Raw genomic sequence first — 24531 nt, forward strand, 5'->3', positions numbered from 1 at the left:
GTCGCCTCCCTCGGGCCCGGCACAGCCGCCCGCGTCGTGTCTGTCCTGAGGAACCCACCAGCCGACCACAGGTACGAGGCGATCAAGCGTCTCCTCCTCGCCACGTTCGGCCTCACGCAGGACGCAAGAGCCGACCGCCTCCTGGACCTCCCCGAGCTCGGCGACACGCGACCGTCGGTCCGAATGGACCATATGCTGTCGCTGCTGGGCGACGAAACCCCGGATTTTCTATTCCGAGCGCTATTTCGACGCCAGCTGCCGGCACGAGTACGCCTCGCGTTGGCCGGTTCCATGATAACGGAACCCCGAGCTCTCGCTGCCGAGGCCGACAAGTTCTTTGCGGCTTTGGCCACGCGGGTGAGTTTCGGTGCGGCCGTCGCGGCTCCCGGGGCTGCGGCGGCTGCGGCTGCACGCCCCTACTCCGAGCCCGACACTGCTGCGGGTGACCACCCCTACTACGCGACGCACCGCGTGGCCGCTGAACCTCCTGTGGGTGACCACCCCTACTACGCGACGCACCGCATGGCCGCTGAACCTCCTGCGGGTGACCACCCCTACTCCGAGGGGCGCCTCGTGGCGGCCGCCACGCCACGCCCACCTCCGCCACCGCGGAAAAAACCGCAAGCCTGGTGCCGGTTTCACACCAAGTTCGGCCACGAGGCTCGGCAGTGTCGCCCGCCGTGCTCCTTCAGCAGGTCGGGAAATGCCCGGGCCGGCGCTCGGTAGCGTCCCTGAGCGCCGGCCGGTCAAACAGCCTACTATTCATCAAGGACACCTTGTCCGGGCACCATTACCTATGCGACACAGCAGCGCAGGTGAGCGTCGTCCCTGCCGGTAAGTCGGACAAGCAAACTGCGGGCCGGGGCCCCGCGCTGCTTGCCGCCAACGGTACGTCCGTACGCACATATGGCAAACGTTGCCTCTCCCTGCGGTTCGGAGGGCAAGTTTTCCGGTGGTCATTCGTCACCGCCGACGTGCCCATGGCATTGCTTGGCGTGGACTTCCTGTGTGCAAATGGGCTGTTGGTCGACGTAAAGCACAGACGCCTCATCCAGGCTGAAACGTTCTAGTCCGTGGGCTGAGTAGGGTTTACATGCACCCCCCCCTCCCCCCCCCCACAACTTAACTTCCCGGGTATGTCTATGTACCCCCCACCCTAGGGGTTAGGAAAAACCATGTTAACAGAAAAAAACTCATTCCCTCATAGTTTGACCTCTGGTGACCTCATTAGTGACCTCATTTGCATATAACACATATCATTGTAAAGAGTGTCCCATGACAAACATTTTGAGGGGTCATATGCAACCATAGGATGACGAGGTAAAACGTTATGGCCATTTGAATTTCGCCTACCCCTAATTTTCGGAAATCACTGACACAGGGGGGGTAACATCAAAATATGCGTGGGAGGTACCTTGGGAATGAGTTTTTTTTCTGTTAACATGGTTTTTCCTAACCCCTAGGGTGGGGAGTACATGGACATACCCGGGAAGTTAAGTTGTGGGGGGGGGGGGGGGGTGCATGTAAACCCTACTCAGCCCACGGACTATTCAGCTCGCTCGCTTGCGCGCTGCCTAGCTCGTTGAGCAGCTCACCGAGCGGCTCGCCAAGCGGCTTGCTGAACGGTTCGGTGCCGGCGAGGTTGATCTGTACGCTTCCGGCAGCGGACGAGTTCGCCCGCCTCCTCGCCAGCTTCCCGGCCCTCACGCGGCCCACCTTCTCGGCGGGGACCGTCAAGCACGGGGTGGAACACCACATCCCACCGCCGGGCCACCGGTCTACGCCCGGGCACGCCGCCTCGAGCCAACGAAGCTCGCGGTAGCTAAGGCAGAGTTCGCTACGCTGGAGCAGCTCGGCATCGTGCGGCGCTCCGAGAGTGCTTGGGCGTCACCGCTCCACATCGTGCCAAAGCCCGGCGGGGGATGGCGACCGTGCGGGGACTATCGCCGTCTCAATGACGCCACCACCCCCGACCGCTACCCCGTCCCCCACATTCAGGACTTTTCCGCCCGTTTGGCGAATATGTCCTTCTTCTCGAAGGTGGACCTCATACGCGGATACCACCAGGTCCCCGTCAGGCCGGAGGACATCCCGAAGACGGCGGTCATCATGCCATTCGGCCTGTTCGAGTTCCTTCGGATGCCCTTCGGGCTGAAAAATGCAGCTCAGGCGTTCCAGCGGTTAACGGACAGCGTCTTGCGCGACTTGGAATTTGTCTACGTCTACCTGGACGACATCCTCGTCGCAAGCGCGTCCCGCGAAGAGCATCTCCGCCATCTCCGCACGCTCTTCGAGCGCCTGGGCCAGCATGGCCTCATCATGAACCCCGCCAAGTGCCGGTTCGGCATCGCCGAAATCGACTTTTTGGGGCACCGCGTCACCAGGCACGGGGCCGTCCCCCTGCCGGCCAAGGTGGAGGCGGTGAAGGGGTTTCCGCGCCCCCGCACGATCAGGGGGCTCCAGGAGTTCCTGGGCATGGTGAACCTCTACCATCGGTTCCTGCCCCGCATCGCCCAGCTCCTGCGCCCCCTGCACGAGGCCCTCCGGGGGAAGCCGGGCAAAGGTGACGTTGCTTGGACCGAGCAGATGGACGCGGCGTTCGCGGGCGCGAAGCTCGCCTTGGCTAACGCCACCATGCTCGCGCACCCGGCGCCCGATGCACCGATCGCCCTCACCACCGACGCGTCGGATTACGCGGTGGGCGCGGTGCACGAGCAATGGGTGCGTGGTGCTTGGCAACCGCTGGCGTTCTTCAGCCGGCAGCTTCGCCCACCCGAACGCCACTATAGTACCTTCGACCGCGAGTTGCTCGGGCTTCACCTGGCGGTCAGGCACTTCCGCCATCTTCTTGAGGGCCGTGCGTTCACGGCCTTCGTCGACCACAAGCCCCTGGTCTTCGCAATGGCCAAGGTCGCCGAGCCGTGGTCGGCCCGGCAGCAGCGTCACCTCTCGGCCGTGTCCGAGTACACGACGGACATCCGGCACGTCACGGGGAAGGACAACCAAGTGGCGGATTGCCTTTCCCGGTCCGTCGTCCACGCAGTCCACCTCGGCATCGACTATGCCCAGATGGCGGCGGACCAGACCGCCGACCCCGCCGTCCAGGCCTTGCGGTCCGCCATCACGGGCCTCCGCGTCGCCGAGGTGCCGTTCGGCCGCGCGGGCACGGTCCTCTTGTGCAACGTCTCCCTTGGGCGGCCCCGCCCCGTCGTGCCCGCGGGCTGGCAGCGCCGGGTTTTTGACGCCATCCACGGCCTGTCCCACCCGGGCACGAGGGCCTCCCTGAGGTTAGTCGCCGACAAGTTCATCTGGCATGGCCTCCGGAAGGCCGTCCACGGTTGGACCAGGACGTGCCTCGCGTGCCAGCGCGCGAAGGTGCACCGCCACACCCAGGCCCCGTTGGCCCCGTTTACGGTGCCGGAACGTAGGTTCGACCACGTTCACGTGCACCTGGTGGGACCTCTGCCCCCCTTGCGGGGTTTCACCCATGTCCTCACAATGGTGGACCGCACCACCCGGTGGCCGGAGGCCGTGCCTTTGGCGGCGACGACGGCAGCGGACGTCGCGCAGGCGTTCATCGCCACCTGGGTCGCCCGGTTCGGCGCCCCCTCGGACATCTCGTCCGACCGCGGCCCCCAGTTCACCTCGGAGCTCTGGGGGGCGGTCGCGCGGGGGCTCGGGGTCCAGCTGCACCGAACCACGGCCTACCACCCCCAGGCCAACGGCCTGTGCGAGCGCTTCCACCGCTCGTTGAAGGCCGCGCTCCGGGCCACCCTCCGTGACGGCGGCTGGGTCGACAGGCTCCACTGGGTCCTGCTGGGCCTTCGGACGGCGCCCAAGGACGACCTGCGCGCAGCGCATCCGCGGCAGAGTTGGTCTTCGGACAACCGCTGCGGGTGCCGGGCGAGTTCCTCCCCGGCCCCAAGGCACCATGGTCCGCGGCGCAGGAGCGTTCCGCACTGCAGGAGACTGCCCAGAGGTTCGCCCCGGTGCCGACGGCGCACCACGGGCACCCACCTACGCACGTCGCCCCGGAGCTTCGCACCGCGGAGTATGTCTTCGTCCAGCACGACGCCCACCGGACGCCACTGCGGCCCCCGTACGACGGGCCTTTCCGCGTGCTGGAGACCGGGGTGAAACATTTCACCTTGGACATCGGCGGTACGCCTGACCGCGTCTCAGCGGATCGCCTCAAGCCGGCCCACCTCGACGTGGACCACCCACCGCCGGTCGCTCGGCCCCCGCGTCGGTGCCGCCCCCCTTCGAGTGGACCCCCGGCACCGCCCAGCCCCGCCGGAACGCCGCCCCCCGGTCCTGCACCCATCCCGGGTACAGCCGGAGGCATCCCAGCTGGCATCCCTGCACCCCGGACGCCGCCAGTCGCCAGGGGGCGCTTCGGCCGGGTCATCCGTTTGCCCCGCAAATTTGACCCTCCAGGTGCGCGGGAATTCTGGGGGGGCGCATGTGGCGGACACGAAAGCTCACTGGCGTGATGGCATCATCCCGCGCACCACGTGGGCGTCGGCCATGCCCGAGGGGTAGGCGTGGCCTCGGGATATACACGGGCCTCGCAGCCCCGAGCTCCGTAGTGCTACAGTGGAGCTCTTCCAATAAAGACTCTTTCTTGTTACCTGCGTTGTCCGCTTCCCTTCTTGGTAAGCAAGTCATGCGCGTAGCATCGTACTACATAATAATAATAACTAGAACATTGCGACTGTGTCGCCAATATGTCTCCGCATAGTCCCACAACGGATGAATGCCATCGTTCACTGTCCTAAAAATAAACAAGTTTGATTTAAATCCCTTCAGCTGTTTTCAATTATCATACTTTCACCAGCCATGACAGGTTTCACATCGATTGGTGAAGCAGTTTCAGAGAAGAGATTTATTTAAATAAACATTTTTGGCTGGTATACCACATCACCTATGATGTCATAATTATCATGCTTTTGTTCCCCATTGGGAGTACTTGACAAGTTTGAAATTTGTCCATTCAGCGGTTTCCGATGAATATATTTTTTATTATTTGCTTTTAATCCAAGATGGCTGCCTACGTGACCTATCACGTCACAATTGTAATAATAACATTCTGCATGGGTGTCACTCCTTATTGTGTCACTCCGCCATTCTGCATGGCGACACAGGAAGTTAGGAGTGGAGGAATGGTTGATTAGAGTAGTGACGGCAATGTACAAAAGAGCGCGCACAGCTGTAAGGACGAAGGACGGGAACAGTGGTGAGTTTGAGGTGAAGGTGGGAGTGCATCAGGGGTCGGTACTAAGTCCACTACTATTTGTAGCTGTGATGGAGATGCTGGCTCAGAACGTAAAGGAGGGTTTACCGTGGGAGTTGTTGTATGCAGATGATCTGGTGTTGATTGCGGAAAGTATGGATGGACTGAAGGAAAAGATGAACAAGTGGAAGGAATGTATGGAGACAAAAGGTCTGAAGGTGAATATCAGAAAGACGAAGGTGATGGCAAGTGGTAAAGCATGTGGTGAGGTGGAAAGAACTGGGAAGTGGCCGTGTGCTGTGTGCAGGAAGGGTGTCGGAGTGAACTCCATTCAATGTACAATGTGTGCTGAGTGGGTTCATCAAAAATGTAGTGGTCTGAGAGGGTCATTTACCAGTGTGGCAGCTACATTCAAATGTAAGGTGTACACAGAGGGAGCTGCAGATGGAGGAAATGTTGAGTTGGATCTTGGAGACGGCGTTAAGCTGGAAGGTGTGAAAACATTTTGCTACCTCGGAGACATGCTGAATGGAGAAGGTGGATCAGACTCGGCAACGGTTGCTCGAGTGAGATGTGCATGGAAGAAGTTTCGGGAACTGAGTGGCGTGCTGATGAGGAGGAGAGTGTCGCTGAAGCTGAAGGGAAAGGTGTATGCTGCATGTGTGAGAAGTGTTATGATTTATGGGAGCGAGACATGGGTAATGAACGTAGAGCAGCAACGAAGGCTGGAAAGGGTGGAAATGCGAATGGTTCGATGGATGTGCGGAGTATCGTTGAGAGAGAGGAAGAAAAATGATGAATTGCGAAAGATGATGGGAATATTGCCTGTGATTGATGCTGTGAAGAGGAACAGGTTGAGATGGTTTGGTCATGTATTGAGGAAGGATGAAAGTGACTGGTTGAGAAGAGTGATGGAAGTTAATGTAGAAGGAAGTAGAGGACGGGGAAGACCGAGAAAGACTTGGCTAAAGATGGTGGAAGAAGAAATGCGGGCAAGGGGGTTAACAAGGAGAGATGCAGAAAATAGGGCAAAATGGAGAAGATTGTCATGGGGACCGCAAGGCTAACCCCCGCTCTAGCAGGGAAAATGGCCTTAAAATGCATGTTGTTGTTGTTGTCTGGGTGTCACTCCTACCCTGAAAGTTTCGTCTCAATCGGACATGTGGTTGCTGAGAAAAACGAAGTTTAGCCCGTACGGATGGACGGACAACCCGAAAACATAATGTAAAACTAGATGGTATTCATAGAATACTTACCCTGCGCAGTCAACATGGTGCAAGCAAACTCTTCTGTTTTTGAACGTTTCTTTTTTTTCTTTGATCCAAATTGACTGCCAAACCACGTGAGCAATGACATCATAAATTTATATTCACTAATGTAATTGTTGCATAGATCACGCTCAATAAATTTCAACCTGATCAGACTAAGCATTGCCCCTGTTGACTGACGTCATAACTATGACACCAATGACGTCATCGTTAACAACACCTATTTCCCATATGGAGTTCTTTACAATGAGCCACGTGCAACGTTTTTCGGTTTTCCAAGATGGTGCCTGTACCACATGACCTATGACGTCATGATTATCATTAAAATATTTTACAGGAGGAGGGGCTCCTATGGTGAAAATTTCGTGTCCATCAGATCAACATTTGCTGAGAAAAAAATCATAATTATTGGATAAGTGTTGTACTTGTTGAATTATGACGTCATAACGAAGTTACCGATGACATAATCATTAATCTATCTTTTTCCCCATGGGGAGTAGTTGACAAAGAGCCAGGTCTCAATTTTCTCCATTGAGTGGTTTCAGAGATATAGAGGTGCGAAGTTTTTCCAAGATGGCGCCTGTATCACGTGACCTATGATGTTATAATTATCATTAAAATATTCCACAGGAGGAGGCGCTCCTATGGTGAAAATTTAGTGTCAATCAGACCAAGAATTACAGAGAAAAAAAATTCATACTGATCAATTAAAGCATTGTACTTGTCGAATTATGACGGCATCTGTACCTTAATTATGATGTCCTCATTAACATATCTTATTCCCCAAGGGGAGTACTTGACAATGAGCCTTGATTCAATTTTTTCCATGGGGCAGTTTCAGAGATATGGAGGTGGAATTGTTTTTATTTTTCCCAAGATGGCGCCTGTGCCACGTGACATATGACGTCATAATTATCATTTTTAAAATCCACAGGAGAAGCCGCTCATATTCTGAAAATTTCGTGTCCATAGAACTAACAGTTGCAGAGGAATTTTTTTTTTCATACTGAACAGATCAAGCGTTGTACTTGTCGAATTGTGACGTCATAATGAAGGCACCGATGACATCGTCAGCAACATATTGTTACGGATCTCGAACGTCGGCTCTCCCCTTATCAAGGGGGGGTTAATCCCCTTGTCCTTTTATCTTGCCGACGCGAGTCCTGGAAGTTATAACGTCCTTCCCGGCGCGGCGTTAGGTAGGGTTTGTTAGGCCTAGGGGTTCACGACTACCTAATTACTAACGCCGACCGGAAACGAGGGAATAACTCCCGCTCGAACCACGGATATGATGGAAAATGCCGAGCGGATAGCAATCCGCGATCCGAGCTGTTAACAAATGACTAAACCCAATTATGGCGGTTCCGATCGTGCCACATTTACCCAATGGAGAAAACACTGATGCGATCGGATGGAGAGGAAACCCAGAAAATAGGAAGAACAAAGCAATTTATTAACAATTTACAAGAAGGAGAAGAGGAAACGAAAGAAATGTACAGGATAGGAAGAGGAAGAAGAAGCACACAGGGCAGCCTTAAACAGTCTTACTCTATTCCCCAGACAAACGGGCCCGTCTCACATACACACTCACACGGGGATTGTAGATGGTTGATGGTCACCAGCGCGCCCAGGCTCCAGCCCGGCTCCGGTCCAGGCTCCGATCCAGGCTCCGGTCCAGCGGACGAAACCCGGCAGGCAGCTCCGCGTATAGTGGAACGCGAACGGACAATTATATAACGGGGGGAAGGCTGGTGTCCTAGCGGCGTATGTAATAAGTACACACTCGTGCCAAACGGCCCCTCTCTCCAATGTCCTGCTTTAGCACAATGTTCCAACAAGAGTCCTTTCACAAGCGCGCTTCCAACAAGCTCTTTCAACACCAATGCTTCTCATAAGTCCTTCTCAATGCACATTTCAAACCAGTCCTTTTACTCGCGAGTTCTCCGGGTAAGTCCTCTTTCACGAGCGCTGCTGTATAAGTCCTGTGAAAGGGCTTTGCGTTCGCACTTTTATAACTCAAGCAGCGATCGCTCCGCGAGCCCAAAAGCCATGCCTAGCAGGCGATCTTACCTCAGCCCTGGTTGGCTGGTCATCGCTTACTGGCCCCGCCTTTGACGGCTGGGTGACGTGGCCACACCTTCTTCCTGGCGCTCTGCCCCCCCTTTTTCTGGGCCTCACCTCGTGGCTTCTGGTGGCGTTGAGCAAGCTCACGGGCAGCGAAGGCTGCTGCTGCTGGCCGAGGAGTGTACCAAATTGGGAGGGGCCATGGGGCACAGACTGGAGGGCGCGCTTAATGGCGTCGCTTGGAGAGGGAGGCTGCCAAAATGGATGGATGGGGACCTACTCCTTATTTGATTGACACAACACAGATTCAACTATTGGGAACATGGCCTTATCTATACACATACTAATGAAATAACTGAAGTCCTATGGTGACCTACGTGTTGCTTGTGGCCTAACTATGGGGTGCTACCTTTAACCCTTTAATAATGTCATATTTACAAGTGTGGGTTCTCAAAACCACAACAATATCTTATTCCCCATGGGGTGTACTTGACAATGAGCCATGTTTCAATTTTTGCCATTAAACGGTTTGAGATATGGAGGTGTAACGTTTTTCCAAGATGGCGTCCGTACCACGTGACCTATGACGTCATAATTATCAGCAAAAAAAATCTACAGGCAGAGGCGCTCCTACGGTAAAAAAAATTCATGTCAATCGAACAAACGGTTGCCGAGAAAATGAATTTATAAAATGCAGACAAGTACGGCACACAGCACATATACAGCACACGTACTAAACCGATTGCTTAACCCCACTTTTCGCTTCACGCAGGGTAAGCATAACATCCAAACATTGTCTTGTTCCCTTACCATTCTCTGGAGCCACTCACAGGAGGCTACACGTTTCTCTTTATCTGGCTCCAGTAACTGTTGCACTGCATGGATTTTGCAGGGATAAAGTTAGAGTGTCTTGACTCCCTTCCTTGTTCTGGAATATGAACAGTGAGCTTGTTGTGCTAAACTTCTGAGATTTCTTCGGGCTTGTTTTCATTCTTTGCCGTACTTCATCCCTGCAACTTGTAAAAAAGAGATGACCTGCAAACACCAATAAAAAAAATTTAAACTCCAAAAACATGTTTTCACTTTCTCATTATGGGGTATTACGTGTAGATCAGTGCCTAAAAATCTCAATTTAATCCATTTTAAATTTGGGCTGTAACAGCAAAATGTGAAAAAGTCAAGGGGTGTGAATACTTTCTGAAGGCGCTGTGTGTATCCGGTCAGTCGCAATGTTTTGTTTTCCATGTTCACGCTTGATATGAACATTCTGTCATACGTGAGCATTACTTCCATGTTTATTGTTTTCAATTATTGTTTTTCTGGAACTAGAATATTGAGACTTTTGCAGATGTGCCTTTGGGTGCACAGCTGCTCTGACATGAGTGTTTTACGTCCCGATGGGAGGTCGTTCGTACTTTCTGTTTCTACCTGCGCAGAACTGCAGTGCGGTAATCTTCGTCCTGATGAAGCAGCACTTGCAAGGAAGGAATCTACACTTGTCCCATTGAATCAATCCCACCATTTACTTCAAGCCATTGGTGTTGGTGTCCTTGGTCTTGGGCATCATTAATGACTCATTCTCCATCCCAGTTGAGCTTACCTCTTCTTAGCCATTCCAAACAACCTTGTCTATTCCCAATCTGTCCAACTTTTTATATATATATATATATATTGTTGCGGTTTTGAGAACCCACACAGGTAACACCATTAAAGGTTAAAGGTTGGACCCCATACTTAGGCCACAAGCAACACGTAGGTCACCTTAGGACGTTAGTTATTTCATAGTATGTGTTTAGGATAAGGCCATTCCCAATAGTTGCATCTGCGTTGTGTAAAACAAATAAGAGTAGGCCCCATTCGTCCATTTGCAGCCTCACTCCAAATCGACCTCGTTGGGCGAACTCGTTGGGCTTCCGCTCGAACCAGCCCAAATGCCAAGAGGTAAGGCCCGAAAAGGGGGCGGAGCGCAAGAGTGGGGGTGTGGCCACATCAAGCAGCTGTCAAAGGCGGAGCCGGTAAGCCCTCAACAGCCAATCAGGGCTGAGGCGACATCGCCTGACAGGGTGTGGCTGGACATTCCAGAGGGTTCGCTGGGCGTGGCAATATAACCCTTTGCGCGAGGCCCCCACCTCAGTTATGAGCCGGGGTCCTCTGCTGAATGTGTACGAGAGGAGATGCGCTGAATTGAGTTGAGTTATGGGAGAGGCGCTTGTTGAGTTCGGGAGTTGAGTTACGAGAGGGAGAGACGCGCGGTGACAAGCCTTGCTAGGATTGATTGCGCTTTTTTTTTCTTTTTTCTTTTTTTGTATACAAGATCGAGGCTCGTGAAAGAGCGAAAATTAATCACACAGAAAGACAAACCGACACATAAAACATATAACACCGGGAGCGGTAGACAAGATGGGGAGAGAGGGGGAAGGACACAAACACAACATTTGAGAGCAGGGACCGAGAGACATGGAGACATCAAGAGATCTGTGAGAGGGAGAGGGCTTTGGGGGAGTGGGGCATGGGAAGGGGGGGCATGGGAAGGGGGGGTGGGAGAGGTATAAAACATATGGACACTGCCAGGACTTCCAGGAAAGAAGTTGGAATTTCAAACAAGGTGGATCTGGGGTGAATTAGCGGGGGTAGAAAAGATCAAGGTTTTGGATGGGGGAAGATAAGAGATGGTGGTGAACAGCTGTTTTAAAGACCTGGAGGGAGGCATGGGATTGAAGGGAGTGAGGGAGTTTGTTCCAGAGGCGGGAGAAAAGAGGAATGAAAGAGTGAAGGTGAGCAGACAGCCGAGATTTCGGCAGTTTAACCATCAGAGGGTTGCTGGCAGATCTTGTGCGACCTGTAGGAATATTTGGGGGACAGAGCACAGAGAGAGCTGGGGGTGCAAGGCCGGAGAGGAGTCGGAAGAAGACAGAAAGACCACCTACCTGCCTGCGGTGAGTGAGTGAAAGGCCCTCAGAGATAGCTTCATCGCGGGAGATTCCAATAATTCTGAAAGCTTTGGTTTCAACAGCGTGAAGCCGAGCTAGGTGTGAGGCAGGAACACCGGCCCATAGGGGAGAACAGTATTCCAGTGAGCTGCGGATGAAAGCCTTGTATGTGGTGAGGAGCTCAGGTGTACCGAGGAAGGACTTCGCACGACGGAGGATGCCCAGTCGGCGACTGGCTTTGGAGGCCAGCCTGGAAATGTGGTTTTCCCAAGAAAGATCATGGCAGATAGTGAGACCCAAAAGCTTGAGCGACAGAACTTCTTGGAGAGGATTGTTGAGAAAGTAGATGGGAGGGTTGTCCAGTCGATCTTTTCGGAGAGACATAGTAAGAGTGTGAGATTTGTCAGGATTGAAAGACATGTTCCACTTGTTTGACCAGTCTGTGATTTTGTCCAGGTCTGCAGAGAGTGAGGAAGCTGCAGACTGCCGATCTGAGGAAAGAGGTATGGAGCGGCAGAGAGTGGAGTCATCAGCAGAGAGATAGAGAGGATTTTCCAGAGAGTCGGAGAGATCATTGATAAAGACCAGAAAAAGCACAGGGCCCAGAACACTGCCTTGGGGAACTCCAGCCTGAACAGGAAGGGGAGATGAGAGAAATCCATTCAGGGCCACACGTTGACTATGACCAGAGAGGAAGTCCGCAAGCCATGCATGGAGATTTCCATGGATACCATCGGAGGAGAGTTTGGTGAGCAGAGCTGGGTGCCAGACCGTATCGAAGGCACATGATATGTCAAGGGAGACGGCTCTGATTTCCTGTTTGGCATTGAGGACCTCCATCCATTGTTGAGACAGCAGAAGCAGCATGTCCAGAGTAGAGTGACCTGGTCTGAAACCAAATTGATGATCAGAATCAAGCCATTGGAGAAGAGGAAAGATTTCATATCCGAGGCAATGATGGATTCCATGACTTTACTGATAATTGGGAGCAGGCTGATTGGTCTGTAGTTGCTGGGATCTGTTTTTGCACCTTTTTGTGCAAAGCGGTGATGTTGGCAGATTTCCAAGCAGATGGAAGATGACCTTGAGCAAAAGAGAGGGTGAAGAGAACAGAGAGAGGGAGTGAAAGAGCGGAAGAACAGGATTTTAGGACCCGTGGGCTGATGCCGTCAGGTCCAGTTGCAGAATCAGAGTCGAGGGTTGACAGAAACTTTTCCACCTTGTCAGGAGGAAAGGACACAGAGTCCAGGAGCAGCTGGGTACGACTGGGTACGGTGGGTACAGAGAGGGATGGGTTTGGGACACAAGATTTAGAGGCAAACACAGAGTTGAGGCATTCAGCTTTTTCACGTGTGGAGTCAGCCGTGTGGCCATTTGAGGTGAGTAGTCTAGGCAAGAAATTCAAAAATGTGCTTATTTAAGCTGCATGAGGCATTTTTGAGGAAAAGCAAACAAATAGGTTTTTCTGAAAGGGATTTTCGTGCTGAATATGAATATCTTGTTTGTGCTTCCCAAAATTGCCTAATTAGGTCATTAATTAAGGTCAAAGGTCAATAAGTGCAAAATTCAAGTTTTCACAGAAATTATTTTATTTTTAATATCCAATACAGTGGTGAAAAAGTTTATCGAGTATCTATCATATTAAGCCATATATCGTATGTCAAAGATTTGAATTTAATGGAAAATGTGAAAGAAATGTTTGCTTCTGAAGACAATATCTCCGTAACAGTTGAACTTTTCATGCATTACCATATGGGCTTAACCCCTTCTACCTTTGATATGTCAATGCACTAGTGAAATGGTTTTCCTGGCTTCTAAATTCTGGCTTCTTCTTTTTTTCTCCAAAGGTGAATTACTATGGAACCAGTTATAAGCCTGAAGCGCCAGAGAGAGGTATCCTTTGAGCTGTGTATCATATGTCAGCTGAGTGGTCGAGCTGAAGATGAGCCGTTTAACCAGACCGAACGGGGCTTAACTACCGTAAAAGAAGCAACGGAGATGAGGAAGAAGCTACGGAATGATGACTACAGGGCTGCCGTTGACAGGCTGACATCGGTCTTCGCAGAAAATTCAGAACCTGCGCCAGAACTCAAGTGGCACAGAGTGTGTTATTCAAAGTACACACATAAGAACAATATTAATGCTAAACTATCCAATGAACAGCGTGTAATGAACAGTAGGCCTACTGATGAAGGTAGACCAGAACGATACTTGCGCAGCTGTTGTAACAAAATGGACTGGAAGTTATGCATTTTCTGTCAAGACCCAAAAAGCAAGAAGACAACGAGTAACGTATCTACTATGAATATGAGTTCAAACATATATAATAATGCAAAATATGTTCATGAGGTATTTGTACGCATTGCAGATACAAATGACTTGGTTGCAGCTGAAGGATATTATCATTCAAACTGCCTGAATAAATTCTATAGAGATGCTAATAGAGCCAAAAGTGATAACAAATCGACTGACTGGCCATAGTTTGGCTGTCAAGAACTGAAACATTCTGCCGTGAAAGGTCATGTTCTTGAACTTTCCTCTGTGCTTGAAAGATACAAAGATCTTTCCAGCGAAGCAAACTGCGAAATACCATTGTCGTTTCTTAGCAGGATTACAACTTTCAAAGATACTTTAGTGAGGTTTGTTAGTAACAGTTATGAATTTGTAGTCATGCGCAATGCAATACCATCCGAGAGACAAACCCTCTTAGTTCCAACAATATTCTATCATGTACCTGTGTCAGAGACAGTAAATGAGCCTGTCCAAGAAACTATTCCTATTTTCAAACCAGATGATGATGAGTTTAGGTCCATAGTTCATGTAGCACTGAAACTTCGAAGTGATATATTGTCACACCCAGCCTTCAAGGGTGCAAATGTCACTGAAAAAGCTGAAGTAGCTAGTATCCCTCCATCTGTAAATATGTTTGTTAATATCTTACTTGGTGGCCAGAATCATATTGATCAGGATTTTAATGATCATGACAGCAACGAAGTCGATGCAATCAAGAAGGCAAGAGTCCTTAGCATTGGGCAAGACATGGTTTATGGCGTTTAGGGCGACAAGAAAGCCCCACCTAAGCATGTTGGTTTAGGTCTTACTTTGCATCAAGCAACACGATCAACGAAACTTGTCAACCTATTCCACAATGCTTGTCACATTGTTAGTTACAGCAGGATTCTTCAGTTTGATACAGCGATGGCAGAGACCACATTACAACAACTTGATCCACAATCTGGGGCAGTAGTTCCAACAAATTTGGTTGCTGGTAGGTTTGTTCATTTTTCTGCGGACAATCTTGACATTAATGATTGTACCTTGGATGGTAAAAACACATTTCATGCAACCCAACTTGATGCATGGCAGAGGGGACCTGCTGGCGACAGTGCACTTGAGAATATTCAACCATCAAAGACTACGACTCTAAAGATTCCAGCATCATTGGAAGAAATTCACGAAACTAATGCTACCAGAGGTGGCACTCGTCCAGACTTCGGTGACGTAGAAATAAATTGGTTTCATCCAACAGAAGAATATCAAAACAACCTCGAAGCTGGTTATGCACGTGACATGGCATTTCTGCTTACTCGTCAGGACGTTGAGCAAAAGCCTTCATGGACAAGTTTCAACCAATCAAACCCCAGCCATGACGAACCATTAAAAAGTACAATTGGTTACATGCCCATCATTCTTGCTCTAGCTCATGAATTGTCAACCCTGAACACCCTTGTGCTGAGGGCACTTCATGTTGCCAGGTCCCTGGGGAATAACTACGCTGTAGTCACAGTGGATCAGGGCTTGTTCCCACAGCTGATGGAATTGAAATGGACAGTCCCAGAATTCAAGGACACTTTGATACCAAGGCGAGGTGGCTTCCATACCTCCATGATCTTTTTGAAAGTTATTGGACAGCATACGGGAGACATTGGATTAGTAGAACTGTGGGTTGAAAGTGGGCTTCTTGGTCCAAACACAGCTGAAAAGGTAAAAGATGGCAAAGCGTATGCTAAGGCAGTTAAGGCACATAAGTTAACCTGGCAAGCTCTTTGGCAATTATTGATTCCACAGGTACGAAGGTATATTGAGGACAAAGACACTGAAATATCCCAAGAACTGGTCAAAGCCATTGAGACTGAAGACCACAATACTCTTCTGGCGATCACACATTCCCCAGAATTTCGACAGCATGTGGCTGTTTTCACGGAGACCAAGCAAAACGACAAAAACTTCAAGTACTGGTGGGATTACATGAGTATGGTGTCTGTCTTACTCTCTTTCATCAGAGCACAGCGTGACGGAATATGGGAACTCCACCTTGCAGCATTTCGTGAAATGATGTCGTTTTTCCACACATATGATCACACCAATTATGCAAGATGGGGATGTGTGTACTTATCTCAGATGAAGCAGTTACCACAGGAGATAGAGGGCGGAGTTTCAACAAGGCAATTTCGTGGTGAAGGGATCGAACCAAAGATTCAATCAGGTGTCCCCTGATCACAGCTTGGAATGGCTCAATGGTATTGGAAAGAGAAGTGGTGGCATTGTAGGGATAACTAAAACAAATATGGCCCTTGCAAGGTGGACGTTGTCATACAACCAAAGAGCAAGCATTTCAAATCAGACATACGAGATGATGAATGTTGGTTTGGATACTGAGTGGACCCCGAATGAAGCAACATCAGCTAGAATTTCACGAGACAACAATGACGAAGCAAACATTTTGAATGTCTTGATGAGGTTCAAAGTGTTGCATGTAGACACTGTAGATCAGCCCAAACCCCTTCTGAATATTGCCACAAAGGACATGGCCACCATTGAAATAGAGAAGTCACTGTTGAATGCAAAGCAGCTGGGGCAGAACCAGTTGGACACCTTCGTAAAAGACAGGTGTATTGATGCGAAGGTCGATTTCAGGGATAAGTTGCCAAAGGTAAAACCTCTTACTTTTTCATCCTTGGATGAAGTGCACACAGCGACAAACACTTCCAAAGGAAAGATGGAAACTTTGAAAGCTGACAGGAACTTTACGCAGAGACTCATCACAGCATATCGGGCGGGTAGACCAGTTGATTTGAGCAAGATCTTAAACCATGAATTGATGAACGTACCAGTGAGCATTGCCGACACATCTGGCTCACTACGGACCGGTACCAAATCCATTCTATTTGATGTGTTGACGAAAGATGTGACACCCCCAGAAAACCTGCTTGTCTTATCATAGATGGACAAGCCACGATTATGTCATTGGGAAAGCCATGTGATGTGAAAACCTTTGGCGATTATGCTGATGTGTTTGTCAAACTAATTTTCAAGCAAGGTAGAGCATATGATAGGATTGATGTGACTTTCGATCGATACCAAGAGCTCTCAATCAAAACTGGAACAAGGGAAAAACGGACAAAAAAGTCCAGGCCAATTCAACGATTGATTGAAAATCGAGATGTCCCCCTCCCAAGCAAATGGACAGACTTCCTGGCATCCACTGACAACAAGAGAGACCTTTCTCTTTTTCTGTCCAATGCACTCATTGCATCCGCTCCAAGTGAGAAGACAGTTGTTGTGGGTGGAGGGTTCGTTAGCGAGACAGATGTGCAAAGTACTGATCCTGACATGAACATGGAGTTGTTGGAAGGCAATAATGAAGCAGCGGATACCCGAATTATACTCCACTGTATTCAAAGTGATGCACCAACTATTGTGGTGTCAGCCCATGATACGGATATCCTTGTTCTACTTCTAGCGCATTTTGACAAGATGGTTTGCTCACAGTTATGGCTCAAGGCTGGCACCTCTAAGAAACCGAAGTATGTTCCAGTTCATGATATCAGGAAACAACTCGCCCTCGATGACCACACATTTGAAACAATCCCAGCATTCCATGCAATCACAGGGTGTGATACGGTATCATACTTCTCTGGACACTCAAAGAAGTCAACATGGGATGTATTCTTGGAACACCATCATCTACAAAGGGGTCTTGGCAAGTCTCTGAGTCTGTCCAATGAAGTGTCCAATGATGCTGAGAGATTTATATGTCGCATATATAAGACATCATCCAAGAACTGTGACCAGGCCCGTGTAAAGCTGTTCAGTAAATGTCAGGCACCAGAATCAATGCCACCATCCAGTGATGCTGCACATCACCATATACAGCGTGCAAATTACCAGAGCTTCATATGGAGAGAAGCGTGCAATCCAAACCCAGTAATTCCTTCCCCAATGGACTCTGCTGGATGGAAGCTGGCTGATGGTCTTCTCTCACGGGTGCTCACATCTTTACCCCCGATCCCAAAAGCATGCAAGGACATTGTACAGTGTGGCTGTACCAAGGGGTTGCACACCAGTGATAGGTGTTCGTGCAAGAAATGGGATTTGAAGTGTACGGACGCATGCAAATGCAGTGACTGTAACATGCAAAAACAAGACTAAATAACGCCAATGCTAGGATATTGCCACAATACGGTTATTTGACACTTCATCAGTGTTGGTTTAAGGGGGTGAAATATAAATATAGAAATATAAAAAAGGTGACATATTCCTTTCTAATATATTGTTAGATATATTGTTGTCATATATAGAGAGGAAACCAAAATCAGTTTTGGTGGCCTAAGTTGGAAAAGAGACAAATCCATGCGACCAAAATTGAACTGTTATTGAGATATTGGCAATTGAACCGTTATTGAGATATTGGCGATAGAATCAAGAATTCCTATCATATTTTTCATTTAATTTGAATATTCGGCACATATGACGTTTAATTTGAATGATATGTAGAAAATTCTTGTAAATTCATCTAGGGGACGTCAAATAGGACCTTACGAAAATTTCATAAAAATTCGCATTTTGTATTAATTAACCCTTGACCCTAATTGGTGGCTAATTATGCAAATTTCGCAAAACAAACAACAAAGTCTCATTCCCCTGAACCTAGACAATGATGCTATGCCATATATTCTTTTCACTGGTGCATTTTGACATGAAACATCAAAGGGAAATCGACTGACATGGCACTCCGTAGAAAGGTCAACCGTTACGGAGATATTCTCCATAGAAGTGAAAATCTTTCACATTTTCCATTAAACTCAAATCTTTGACATGCAATGTATGGCTTAATATGATAGATATTGGAAAATCTTTTTTACCACTGTATTCAATATTAAAAATAAAACAATTTCTGTGAAAACTTGAATTTTGCACTTATTGACCTTTGACCTTAATTAATGACCAAATTAGGCAATTTTGGGGAACACAAACAAGATATTCATATTCAGCACAAAATTCCCTTTAAGAAAAACCTATTTGTTTGCTTTTCCTCAAAAATGCCTCATGCAATCACATTTGCTGGAAATTGAACCAGTCTAGAGGGAGGGGATGGAGGGGGAACAAACACCAGAAGCAGATTTGACCAGACGCCACCAGGATTTGGAAGAGGGAGACAGATAAGAGAGTTCGGTCCTGAGAACGGAGAGATGGTTCTCAGCCATCTCTCGGAGAGATGGTCATGGTTCTCGGCACCGTGACCCCACATTTACCTGGTTCTCGGTACCGTGGCCTCACATTGACCTGGTTCTCGGCACCATGACCCCACATTGACCGGGTTCTCGGCACCATGCACCCCACATTGACCTGGTTCTCGGCACCATGACCCCACATTGACCTGGTTCTCGGCACCATGAACCCCACATTGACCTGGTTCTCGGCACCATGAACCCCACATTGACCTGGTTCTCGGCACCATGACCCCACATTGACCTGGTTCTTGGCACCATGAACCCCACATTGACCTGGTTCTCGGCACCATGACCTCACATTGACCTGGTTCTCGGCACCATGACCCCACATTGACCTGGTTCTCGGCACCATGACCCCACATTGACCTGGTTCTCAGCACCATGACCCCACATTGACCTGGTTCTCAGCACCATGACCCCACATTGACCTGGTTCTCGGCACCATGCACCCCACATTGACCTGGTTCTCAGCACCATGCACCCCACATTGACCTGATTCTCGGCACCATGACCCCACATTGACCTGGTTCTCGGCACCATGACCCACATTGACCTGGTTCTCGGCACCATGAACCCCACATTGACCTGGTTCTCGGAACCATGAACCCCACATTGACCTGGTTCTCGGCACCATGAACCCCACATTGACCTGGTTATCGGCACCATGCCCCCACATTGACCTGGTTCTCGGCACCATGAACCCCACATTGACCTGGTTCTCGGCACCATGAACCCCACATTGACCTGGTTCTCGGCCCCATGACCCCACATTGACCTGGTTCTCGGCACCATGAACCCCACATTGACCTGGTTCTCGGCACCATGAACCCCACATTGACCTGGTTATCGGCACCATGAACCCCACATTGACCTGGTTATTGGCACCATGACCCCACATTGACCTGGTTCTCGGCACCATGAACCCCACATTGACCTGGTTCTCGGCACCATGACCCCACATTGACCTGGTTTTTGGCACCATGACCCCACATTGACCTGGTTCTCGGCACCATGACCCCACATTGACCTGGTTCTCGGCACCATGACCCCACATTGACCTGGTTCTCGGCCCCATGATCCCACATTGACCTGGTTCTCGGCACCATGAACCCCACATTGACCTGGTTCTCGGCACCATGAACCCCACATTGACCTGGTTCTCGGCACCATGAACCCCACATTGACCTGGTTATCGGCACCATGACCCCACATTGACCTGGTTCTCGGCACCATGAACCCCACATTGACCTGGTTCTCGGCACCATGACCCCACATTGACCTGGTTTTCGGCACCATGACCCCACATTGACCTGGTTCTCGGCACCATGACCCCACATTGACCTGGTTCTCAGCACCATGACCCCACATTGACCTGGTTCTCGGCACCATGCAGCCCACATTGACCTGGTTCTCGGCACCATGCACCCCACATTGACCTGGTTCTCGGCACCATGACCCCACATTGACCTGGTTCTCGGCACCATGACCCCACATTGACCTGGTTCTCGGCACCATGAACCCCACATTGACCTGGTTCTCGGAACCATGAACCCCACATTGACCTGGTTCTCGGCACCATGAACCCCACATTGACCTGGTTCCCGGCCACATGAACCTATGATATGTCATTTTTCATATGTCATATGTCATTTTTCATCCGCTTGATTTCAAAATCAAACAGCAATTGCAAACTGCCTCATTGAATTTGGAAACGAACTATTTTAAGGTCAACTCAAGGTCATACAGTTTCTAAAATCATCACTTTTCATCTGAACAATCATCAATTTTCATCCTATTAACTTGAAATTAAAGAGCAACTGTGTTGTCATGGAATTGGAAAACAAACTTTTTGGGGTCAAAGGTCAACCCGAGGTCAAACTTCTAATATCAATTTTCATCTGAAAATATCATTAATTTAAATCCGATTGACCCGAGCTTTGATTAAGATCATCAATTTTAATCGTAATCAAATGGACAATTTGATGCATCAATGGCAACTTTTTATGTTGGGGAGGGGTGGATTTTACAAGTGTCGTGCTCTGCCAGACGTCTTCTTCTTCTTAACTATTTTGAAATTTCCACTCTGTCATCTAAATACTGAGAATTATGTTTAAAATACAATTAGGATCAGAGACATCTCGCTAGTAACGGCAGGTTAAAAGTGCCCGCCGAGGAGAACCGAATCGGTGTAAGGTGTAAAGACATACACACACCACACGCACAAAAGGTCTCACTTATCATTCGTACTGTATTGGTTAACTCTATCTGTCAGTGATCTATGATCAAGGAACTACTTAATGGGCATCATAGCCAGAAAATTAAGAACGAGAAAATTAGGATTCACGATGCCTGTTCGCCTTCCCATGTGAGGACTTGTCACGACAACCGTGATAAAATGTCTTACGAAGTTGTTTATGATTTTTGGTACGCCCTCAAACATTCACTCAGATTGTGGGACTGCATTTATGTCTCGAGAAATTAAACAGTTTTTCCAAGAACGAGGCATTGCTTCCAGTAGGACGACTAGCTATAATCCCCAGAGAAATGGTTTGGTGGAGCGATACAACGGAATCGTATGGTGTGCAGTAACTTTGTGTCTCAAATCTCGAGCTCTGTCTGTCGGACAGTGGGAGATTGTGTTGCCGGACGCACAACATTCAATTCGATCATTACTGTGTACGGCCACTAATATGACAACACACGAAAGATTGTTTGCATACCATCGCCGGAGTCCTAGTAGACGTTCGTTACCATCGTGGCTAACTGGATTTTTCAGAATCATTGGAATCTCCCGCGATGAAGCTAACTCCGAGGGCTTTCACTCACTCGCCGCAGGCAGGTTGGTGGTCTTTTTGTCTTCAACCGACTCCTCCCCGGCCTTGCTCCCTCAGCTTTGTCCCCCAAATATTCCTACAGGTCACACAAGATCTGTCAGCAACCCTCTTATGGTTAAACTGCCAAAATCAAGACTCTCTGCTCACCTTCACTCTTTCAATCCTCTTTTCTCCCACCTCTGGAACAAACTCCCTCACTCTCTTCAATCCCATTCCTCCCTCCAGGTCTTTAAAACAGCTGTTCACCACCATCTCTTATCTTCCCCCATCCAAAACCTTGATCATTTATATTCCCGTTAATTCACCCCAGATCCACTTTTTTGAAATACCGACTTCTTTCCTGGAAGTCCTTGCAGTGTCCATGTGTTTTATACCTCTCCCACCCACCCCCCCCCCCCCAAGCTTTCTCCCTCCCACAGATCTCCCGATGTCCCTGTTCTCCACTGTTGTACTTATGCGCTTCCCTCTCTCCCCATCGTCTCCCACTCCCTTTATCATATATTTTATGTCAGTTTTTTTTTTGTGATTAATGTTAGCTCTTCCACAACTTCGATCTTGGATACCAAAACAACAAAAAAAAAACCAAACCTGGACCTGATTTGTTGCGTCGGTCAGTGCGACAAAGCAAGTAGAACCGTTAGTAGATGAAGTGGAACTCGAGGCTAACTAGGAATATGCACATTTTGAATGGCGGATGGGAGGGAGACCATGGTGTCAGTTCGTATTCTCGCACCACGTGGTGAGATCACAGGGAAGCACAGCCAACAAGTCTGCGCGGCAATTTTACCAAGTGAAATTCAGTTGGGAATAGATAGACAAACGCAGAGCTTGATCAAGAATCAGAAAGGCGGTAGGAATACTTTTTCGCCAATCTTGTCAGATGTATCACCATCTCCTGCATCTTCGTCCCCGAACCATCTCTCGACATTCGAGGACCGAGGTGGAGGGTTCGCCCGAACCAAGAGCATACCAAACATGGAGTGGTCGTATGAGCAGACCGCCTAGTCGATTGAACTTGTGAGGAGACTCATCTATCTATAATTCCAGTAATCTCTGTATGTCTGTATGTATGTCTGTGTGTCTGTGACCGCTGTTTCTCGACAACCACGGGTCCGATATACTTTTAACTTGCCAGGTATATTGCTGGGGACCCGAGGATGTGCCTTTTCAAGGTTTCATATTAATCGGACAATTACTTACCGAGCTATGTCCAAAAAACGATTCAACCAATCAGAGAGCAGCGAGTTATCACGTGTGCCGAACGTGGCGAACAGACTCTGCCTCGGACGGCACATTTGAGAGCGTATTCATTTATTTCACGTTGGCAAACTATGTTGCCGCTATGTTGGCGTTAAACTATGTTTTAAAACTAATTAAAACTAATTTGCGATTCTTTCGCTTTCCTGCGCGTTTGTGCACGCTATGGCGATTTCTTTACCAAACTCCGCAAGCCGTTCGCTTTGGACCAAACCATTTCATGTAAATAGAGGGGGGGGGGGGGGATTGTCACCGTACTTGCAAGCCGTTTGCTTTGGACCAAACCATTTCATGTAAATAGAGGGGGGGGATTGTCACCGTACTCGCAAGCCGTTCGCTTTGGCTTTGCGAATGGACCAAACTATTTCATGTAAATAGAGGGGGGGGATATAATTTTAGATATATATATAGTACGGGCATGCCCTAGTTACAAATGATGCTAGGAATATTACTCCTGATTAATATGGAAAGATGATGTTGCTATATAGTCATGTTATATGGCATGTCTTGGGAATATTAGTATTGATTTGTAATTTAAGGGTATTAGTATGAAGTAATTTAAAGATCGTGTTCAATTTTTCGAGTGGGGCGGAATGTGATCATTATGAAGATGTCGTATGTGATGTCATCGGCGCTTGACCCGGAAGCGTATTTAACACGTGATCGCACGTGCGGTCAGGGCTCTGCACAGCACGAGGTGGATTAGACGGCGTAGTCTGAATGGGTAAGGAATGCTTTGGATAAAATACGATCCTATACTTATAATCCCACTTTGGAAATGTAATCCTGGTTCATTGAAGTATATTAATGACTGTATTTTCGCGTGTATGTGTGTGTCGGATAGGTAGAATCAATTGAGTGAAATAAAGCCCACCTTGATGCAACAAAATGAGGCTTCCATTTCATTACAGCAGGCATCATTCCAACTGACTGGAAGAGGGGTCTTGTTGTCCTCTCTGGAAAGAGAAGTGTGATCACCAGGACTGCAACAACTACCGAGGGGTGACGCTACTCTCGGTGCCGGGGCAAGGTTTTTGCTTGGATCATTCTTGAGAGGGTTCGCCGCCATCTGCTCGAGCACCAGCGACCAGAGCAGTTGGGCTTTACACCAAAGAGGTCAACGATTGACCGTATCCTTGCGCTTCAGGTCCTCACCGAACGCAAGCGAGCGCTTCGTCAGGGGCTGCTTGCAGCCTACGTTGATCTCCGCAAAGCATTTGATTCGGTGAATCGGGATGCCCTCTGGAGGATTATTGGTCTTTGTGGGGTGCCACCAATGCTGATCAATCTGATCTCTGAACTATACTCTGGTACTGAGAGTGCTGCGGTGTGCTGGCTCCATCTCTGACTTATTTCCAGTTGTTACTGGAGTTTGGCAGGGGTGTGTACTGGCTGCCACACTCTTCAGTGCTTGTATGGACTGGAGGATGT

The sequence above is a fragment of the Myxine glutinosa genome, chromosome 2 (assembly GCF_964187855.1).
Source record: "Myxine glutinosa chromosome 2, kmMyxGlut1.1, whole genome shotgun sequence".
Lineage (NCBI taxonomy): Eukaryota > Metazoa > Chordata > Myxini > Myxiniformes > Myxinidae > Myxine > Myxine glutinosa.